Source organism: Atta cephalotes (assembly GCF_000143395.1).
Source record: "Atta cephalotes unplaced genomic scaffold scaffold00021, whole genome shotgun sequence".
NCBI classification, from domain to species: Eukaryota; Metazoa; Arthropoda; class Insecta; order Hymenoptera; family Formicidae; genus Atta; species Atta cephalotes.
Genome location: NW_012130085.1, coordinates 3,604,537 through 3,613,787, shown reverse-complemented (window position 1 = coordinate 3,613,787; position 9,251 = coordinate 3,604,537).

Sequence of the window (9,251 nt, the reverse complement as noted above, 5' to 3'; positions counted from 1 at the left end):
AGTAAGTAGGTAGTTAGTTTTACGTTTAGTTACGTTACTACGTAACGTAACGAACCGAACGTAACCGTTACCTTACTACTACTATATACTACTACTACTATATATATATATATATATATATATATATATATATATATACTTCTTATTTATTTCTTCTTATTTATTATGTTTAAGTTAAAAGAAATAACATAATTTTTATAGATAATTATAGTTATTTACAATAAACGGACATTGTGCAATAAATAATAATAATAGTAGTAAAGTGATCATTAAAATTCATATTTAATGCGAACTCTATAAAAATAGATAATAATATAAAAGTGTTTGCGAATAGATTATAATAATTATAAATATTTATTACAGTAATTAGAAACAAAATGAAATAATGAGGTATTTATTCTGACTAACGATTTGATAATTTCTACTTTTATTCTTGCTGCATAACATAAATGATTGCAGAACATGTAATTTTTACATAAAATAATACCATAATGGTTGCGTCCCTGAAGTTACAAAGTGTGACCAAACGTCAAGTAGTAGAGGACTGCTAGCGAAAATAAAAGTGTCGCGAATGAGTCAACAATTGTCACGCCAACATATTAATTAAGATTTCCCATCGTTATTGTTTTCATCATTTGCTTGCGAAATTCGACAGATTCGTGAGACGGGATTACACCATCTAATTCACGCCTTAAGTTATAACACCTTACGTTTCGTTTTGACCCTTTAAGAAACCCATTCAATTCAGTCAACTTTCTCTCTTATAATGAATGTCCAATTAATTTTATTTTTGCGGAAATATATTATAAAACTCGAATTCTTCTTCCGCTTTTTTTTTTTACTTTCCCTTTATGTTTGCTACGGTTCTTGCCCTTTCCGCATCATGAAAGTCTACTTCTTTTTCAGTCGGTGAAAATTTAATATGTAATCTCAATTTCTTTTAATTCAATTTCTTCTAATATACTTTGTGAGAGAGCGAGAGAAAATTGAGACGATCTTTACGACAAGAAATCTGATCCACGAGAAATAAATTTGAGAGCAAGTAAATAAAGAACAACTAGATTCGAAATATTTCATCGGATTAACGATTTTCAATTTCCCTTTGTTTCATTCCTTTAACGAATTTTGCCATTGCGAAATGTGAATAGGACAATCTGTTCCGCCGTGGAAGTCGCTAGTGTGACCAATTGACTGAAATTATGCGAATATACCAACAATGTTTTAGTTCTTGTTATACCTTGTACTACTACGAAATATTTGCAATAGTGAAAAAAAATCCTCGGTTCAGAATGTCGGAGATGTCCTTGTAAAACGATGATAATAGTGCAGATTATTACATTTGTGTTCTCACCTTTTCAACGTTTATAATTAGCATTATGACGATCGTAGGTAATAGCCAAGTTGATTGCTAATCAATTATCTTTTTATTAGTTGTTTCATTACTTGTAATTCTGGAAACTGAATAATCCTAAACTTTATAATCTTGAGAAACATTCCAAATTTGAAACTGAAAAAGGGGCGTTTCCTCGATCCTCTACACGCGAGCGTTCGAGCATGATGGAAAAGCGCGTGTACATCGACAATTGTGTCGAGTACGGATATTCGATCAACCGCAGAAAGCGGAACGAGACACGAGCATTAATTTAAGCGGAACCGACGACCCCCGCGAGGGCCGGCAAGTTACGATGAAAGAGAGAACTCGATTCTATTCCGTGGATGCTGGGGACGGGACATTAGGGGCCTAATTTAAAGAAAAGAGGAAGGGGGGGGTGGCCGCCACTCGTTAAGGGGTATTCCCGAGTGGAAACAGGATGGGACACAGAAAGAGAGAGAGAGGAATGGGCCGGGGTGGCCCGGAGAAGATACGGGAGATCGCGGAACGGAGCGAGAGTAATCAATACGCATTCACACGCGGTGTCTCGTGTTCCCCGGTTTCCATGGGAACTGACGCCCACGCATGCGTCGGTCTAGCAATGCTGCTGTATCAACGAAATCGTCTGGAGGTCCGAATCAGTCTCGCGCCAACCATTCCGTGCATGAGAGACCACTGTTGCCGATCAGCAACGGCAATTGGCAAAATCATGAAAGAAATTGTATCATATCTCTAAAGCTAAAGTATTCATAGTCGATCTTATATTTGAGATTGACTTAAGTACAGTCTTAAGATGTCATAAGCCAAGCCATATTAGCATTCTAAGACATTACTTAAGACGATCTTAAAATAAGAACTGACTATAAATATCAGCCTAAGATGATGCGATAGTACCAGCGATCTCAAGATACACTTTTATACATCGCAATCTTGCTCCTAAATTGATTTCAATATCTTTCATAATTTCATTAAATGATGAAGCATTTCGCTGACCAAATGTATGTGCTGAAGAAATAGAACGAATGTAGTACAGACCTGTACACAAACGTCATGTATAATACGTTAACAATTACAATAACTTTATATTTATATAATAATAAAACATTAAAGAGAAACAAAATGCAATTTTTTGTATTTCCTCCACAAGATTGATGGACTCTTCCGCTAAACATAGACATAAAAATATGGTCTAGAAAGAGCAGGTATTCAGCTCTTAACCGTTGTGATATCTACAGTTACTTCAGGAACGATCGGTGTCTCCGGAGTCTGAAGCACGATCAACCAAACTGTGCGGGATTATTCCCCCGACGACGGTCATCCTGGTCTCTCTATCACCGTCATTCGGGGGTTCAGCCGTAGCGTCCATCCGACGGATGTACGTTCAACCAACCTCTCTCCCTTCATTCCGGCTCGGCCACCCTTTTGACGGTACGTAGAATCGCTGCGACGAAAGGGAAGAGGGTTGCTCGTTGCGGCGCGCCTGCGTCGAGTCCCCAATGACGACTCGGCTAGGTAGGTGCTCGACCCGGACGCAGTTGGGAGAAAACAAGCGGTAGACTGCCGCTGTTCCCGCGTAACATGGACTTTTTCTCGTCGAGTTTCGGCGAGTAAGAGAGATCGCGCGGCGCGAACAAGAAGATAACAAGCCGAGATTGTAACGCGGTTCTCGATCATGGTCATAGTGCGAAGGTGAAGGTGCGATGATTGCTCCAGATGAAACTTGAACGATGATGATGCAAGGCTCGGGCGTAGCGGATATAATAGCGCGAAAAAAAACTGACGTTCGATAATATAGCGCGTTAAGTTCGTTGAACCTTTCGTGGATCTGCGGGTGTTGCAGTTGATGCGACTCGAGTGTATTTGAGAGCGTGTTGGATCCACGGCCGCCGCTGCGGAGAGTGATGATGCGATTCAACTAATTACGCGCGAATTCCGTATTCTACGTATCGAATTAGCGTCGATTCTTCATATAAGCATTATATTATTATTATTGCACTGTGATAGTCGACAAGAACTGTTGTTCTGTGCCCCTTTAATTTATAGAGATTGTCCTCGATATTTCTGTCCATTTGCATCTATGTGCGTCTTGCGTGTGTTGTGTTGTTTCTAGTGCAGCTGGATGTGGCGCCGAGAAAAATTACGATAGATGCGTGTTTGAAATAAAAGAAAAGAGAGTACATTGGTTTTTATATAGTGCATTGTGTTGAGGTTTTTAAATTGCCGATTGCATGTGGGTCACGAGTTGCATTCATTCCAGCTAATGAGATAGAAGGTTCGCCGAGCTAAGAGGTAAGCCTGTTAACTGGCGTTATTAATAAAAAAAGTTATTGTTGATGCAAAAACGATTCGAAGAACACGTTGGAATTGAATTAATATTGGGTTGTCCGGAAAGTTCGTGTCGCAAAAGATTTAAATTTAATAAATGAAATTAAAAATTTAAATCTTCTGCGTTTCAATTTTCCTTCAAAATCGGCACAAATTTTTCGGACAACCCAATATATAAAAAAGAAATTTATCAGCGAATTAATTAATCTTGTTAACATAAAAAAAGTTAAAGTTAAGATCAATTTTCTGGTTCTTAATTTTGAAATTGATCTAATGAAAAACTGTAAAATTATGTAGAATAGTTATATTTGTTAGAATTCGAAGAAACTTGCCACAGTTTAAATGCGCTGAGTCTTTTACTCTGAACAAAGAAAAGACCTTCGAAAAAATTTATTGGTCGAAGGAAATATACTATAATTAATTTTAATTGACATGATTGATAGCGTCATTCGTAATTGTTTTAAATAATTATTTCCTTTGATGTAAAATATGTATTTTTTTTTAACGTTGATTCGACTATTGATTACATAAAATAAATCCTAGCAGTAAAGAATTTTAATAAAGGAAAAACCATCGGTAGATGGTTACAAATTTTTGTCAAAGGGATAAAAGTCACGTGGCTATAATAGGTGTCTGCAATTTATCGTGTCCTTAACCTCGTAGAAAATCAATGTTCTTCACATATCTCTGCAAACTGTATGTTCCAAATTATGATGTGACACAATTTAATCATCTTCATTTACAATAATAATAAACGAAATAAATAAGGAATTTTCAGAACAACACAAAGTCTAAAATCGTTTTTAAGATGTCTTATTATGTCCCAATTTTGAATTTTATATTGTCCAAGTTCATAATCTCTCCTTCCTTAAAGAGAGAAACATAATGCTTTGTTTTGACAAAAAAATTTTGTCAGTAGTAGATATAAATAATAAATAGAAAATATGACAAATATATATTTATATTTCATTTTCATATTAATGTTTATTTCGATATCATTCCATAAGAGTTAATTTTGCAATAGTCTGTATAGTCCGCATTTTCGCTACTTGAAATTTAAATAAAGCACTAACTATAGATAAGCGTCCCTTAAGATATGCAGGATTAAAAGGTGTTCTTTCCAGCACAAAGGGATCGGTAATGAGTGCTACCACAGTGTTTGCACAAGAATCGCACTTCTTTTGCCCATGATCCTTCGAGGGTTGTTTGTAATGCAGGGGCGTTCGCCTTACCAAATTGTTTAAAGGAAAACGCATTTAATGTAAATGTAAATGTAAAATTTCTAAAATAAATTCGATAGAGAAATACTGGTAATGGAGTACAATTTATATTACAATTTTAGGAGACACAAATTTGAATAATTGACAAAGATAAATTAAATCTTATTTTTTATGCATGATTAGTCATATAATTTCTCTCCTTGAATTCTTCTATTTTATCTTGCGAAGTATTATAAAAAAATAATACTTTTTATGTGTTACTCTACAATTTATATAATGCAATACCTAATATATTTGATATCAATATTATACAAATTTTTTTATAATTATCAGCTCTGCATTTGTTAAATTTAAATTGTTTAAGTATTGTAGACGAATATTCTATATTTTCTGATCAAGCGACGCGGTAGTGGCGCGACGCCAAGTATATAAATACAATACATATATATAACAGGCTTGACCGCTTGACGTGTAAACGTCATTGTGTATATATTTATGTCGTTACTAAATTCGCGAACTTCTTTATCTGGAGTTTTGACATTAACAAACTTTAGATTAAAATTAACTCACAGAAACTAAAGCCGCAATAAAAATCTAAAAACATTTTTATTATATAGTGTCATCGGTATTTTTCGATTGCGACCAGTCCGAGTAAAATTGATGCAGCCGATACCGAGATCTGGAGATTGTTTCTTAAAAAGAGACTATTTCAGCTTTTTCAAATTTTTTCAGTCGTACGTGTGATACATACACGCCAAGTTTTTCCTTTACTACAATCTAGTTGACAGTTTTAATTACTTCTAATATCTTTAATATTTCTATCTTATTTGTCTTGTGTGAAATACTTGGTTATTTATTTCATATCTGTTTTTGATTAAGAAGAATGTATTCAACATCTTTTTTTATGCATTTAGAGTAAATTTTTTTCTTTTTTTAAAAAGGTTTTTATTTCTCGAATAAAAAGATATGATATCGACCTTCTGCCAACTTCGTCTCCAAGACACCCGATGATAAAGGCTCGACTAGATTTTGATCCCCAACTCTCCCCCGTACTAAGTCCTTAACTTAAATCTCACGAGGGTACGCCATAGGAAAGGGAGTAAATCGCGCGTCTTCCATGCTGCTGTTATCCGCGTGATTCTCGAATCCGAACTGTTCTTTTTGCAGCTGTGGTATTGTTCCTCATCAAGGATTATAGGGTATTCTCAATTGTATGATGGTGGCGTGGCACATCTCTTGTGACAAGGGACGCATTCCTTCCGTGACAATTCCGTCATTACTTCCAGATATTATATGTACTTCCAGATATGTTTATTATATTTTCAAGAATACTTTCTCAAATATTGTAGATGGTCGATACTATTATATAAATTCGCAGGGCACTTGGACTTCTATTGATATTGAAACTGTCTAATGTAATTATTTACAAATTTTTAATTTATCGTATCTCTACCAACATCACTCATATGAGATATTAAGACTCGATTCACCGATGTAAAAATTAGAAAAAGATAAATAATAAATTAAATCGAGATTAAAGTTAATCTTATATTGGTAAAATTGAGCTTTAATATAATTTAATATGCGATGAAGGTCAGATAGCCGCATTTAGAAAAAATTCTGGAGTTGATTAAAAACCGTGGCCTTTATGCCATTTTTTTCTTCGTTCATATTTAATTTTTAATCTAAAAATTAACTCAGTTCATTTTATGTAAATATTGAAGATAAACTTTTTAAAACAATTAATTTGTGAACACAATCATTTCTATTCTATAAAAGATATTTTTACTCTTTAAATATTTAAAAAGAAATCTCATTTCAAAAGAATGTAAATACTGCCACTATTGAAAAAGAGTGAAAATATCTGCATTCTTGAAAAAGAATGGCAGATTTTCACTCTTTTAGAGTGACATTCACTACAAAGATATAAAATTTCATTTCTTTTTTGGAAAGAATTTCATTCCAAAAAAATGAAATGTCACTTTAAAATCTACCACTCTTATTCAAAAGTACAAATGTTTGAGTACAAAATCGATGAGCATTCGAAACTGAGATTTTTGACATTCGAACATCCCGGATGAATTTTTTCCGAGGGGAAAAGATCTTCGAGCATTTTGCGTATCATAAATCTCAAAAAAGCTGAGCCCGTGAAATCGTTGAAAAATTGCTATGGCGCGCGTTTAATCCCAGCTTTTGGGTCGAACGTTTGTACTGAGAGGGTGCAAAGGCCGATACGGCTCTGAAATCTGCGGATAGGACATTATCGCTCGGCATTCTCTCTTCCGGAAGCCGATGGAATCCATCGATATAGTTCAAATATGTGTGTGCAGCTGTTGTAAAATCCTTACCAGTGATCGCGCGTTTCGCGTATACATTCCGTATTTGAGATCTTATGACGGGAAATTATAGAAAAGAAATGACGCATCTCATCGATTTGTTGAGAAATAATAAATTCGAGATAAAAATAAATTCATACGTTTCAATAAAAATTGAAATAACTTTTTATCTCCGTTTATTACGCTTTGAAGAAAAAACTTTTAACAATAACGCCTAGTTCAGAATCTTGCTTTGATAGACAGTAAGCTGTAAAGCTATAAGAAATTGATCAATATAGTCGATTATTTTTCTCATATTTGACTGCGATTAGTCAATTTTTTAGGACTAAACCTAACAGTTGTAACAATACCAATTAAATTATCTAATATTTGTAAGAATTTGCGTAAATTTATCTTTCTTTATATACGCATGTAAACTTTGATTATTTACAAAAAAGGAAAAATTCGATTTTTTAAAGTAAGCGTAAGATAATAACAACCAAGAGTAAGATAATAACAACAAGTTTGGTCTCAATTGAAAAAATTCATTGTAATATGAGATTTCAAATTTATTCTTTCCTTATGCATTTTTTTCGAATCTGTAGAATTTTGAATTCTGTAGAAAATGATGGCGAATGTTTTTTCATTTTTCTGTAGAATAGAAGAAAAATGCAAACAAATGAAAGAAAGAACAAATATTAAATTTGACAAGATTTTTTAATTGATCATACTTCTGTCATTAACATTATCTTACACTTTATAAAGTATATTAACTCTTGATCCTTTCGCTGGATTCGCTTGAATGATACAATTAATTGCAGAAAGATCGACAATTGTATTGCGGTGTCTATATCTCAAAACGTACTACTTCGCAAAAGACGTATATTTGCGTACGCATGTTCAGGATGCGTGAGGGTGCATTCGTTTACTCGAAACTCGATTTCACAGCTGCCTCGTAATTGAATTTCAAGTGCCGGCGCCGGATATGGGCGTGGGTGGAAACTCATAAGGCCAATGTCGAAGGCCGAGCTCGGCTTCTTCGAGTAATTGGATTTTATAGGTTGGCGCGCGATGGACCGATCGTTAGATATCGAGACACATGCACTTGGAGAAAAAGCACAGTACTTTTATTTAATTGATTATTCATTGAAAAATACAAAGTATATATATTATATGTATTATATTATATGTATATAGAGTAGCATTTTTTTCTTATGTATGAATGTGCTAAAAATCCCATCGAGATTTCTTTAAAGCTTTCGAAGAGGTTGTTGATAAATCGAGTGAAGAAACTAGGGATGCGAAAATAGATTATCTTGAAACAGATGTGCGAGGTGTTACTAATGCAACAGCGCAAGGGAATACGAGCTAGCCAATGATGGTCAATGGCAGCCCCTCGCTTTTAGGGGACTATCTAAAAATCGCTGCACCTGACGCTCTCCTAGTTCTCCTCGGAATCCAATCAATATTTTATTTCCTGAAAATTTTGCTGAAATTGCCATTTATCGCTCCATAAAATCGACGTATTATTGCATAATGTTTATCGATGTACTTCCCAGACAGCTTCGATTAATCATCTGTCTCAATCGGTAAATATTTAAATTCGCATTATGTATTCTCTACGAAAGCTCACCTCTCTTAGATTATTAAAAATTGTATGTGTATTTAGATAATAAAACTTCATATTGGAAAGCTATTTATAATTTTTATAATTATAGTCAAACATTGAAGTAATAAAGAATGTAATTTACTTAACGTTATTATATAAATGCTTCGAGACATTTAATTGATCAATCAGAAGAAAGAATTGCTAATTAATCGATCAAAGAATATTTCAAAGCATTAATTAGCATTAAGTGGATCATAGTCAAAAAGTAGTTAAAAGAAATATACTCACGAAGATGAAACAACAAAATAGCAATTAATTTATTTGTTCTCTAAATTCATTAATGTTTAAAAAAATATCATATATATTAGAACATATATATATATATATATATATATATATATATATATATA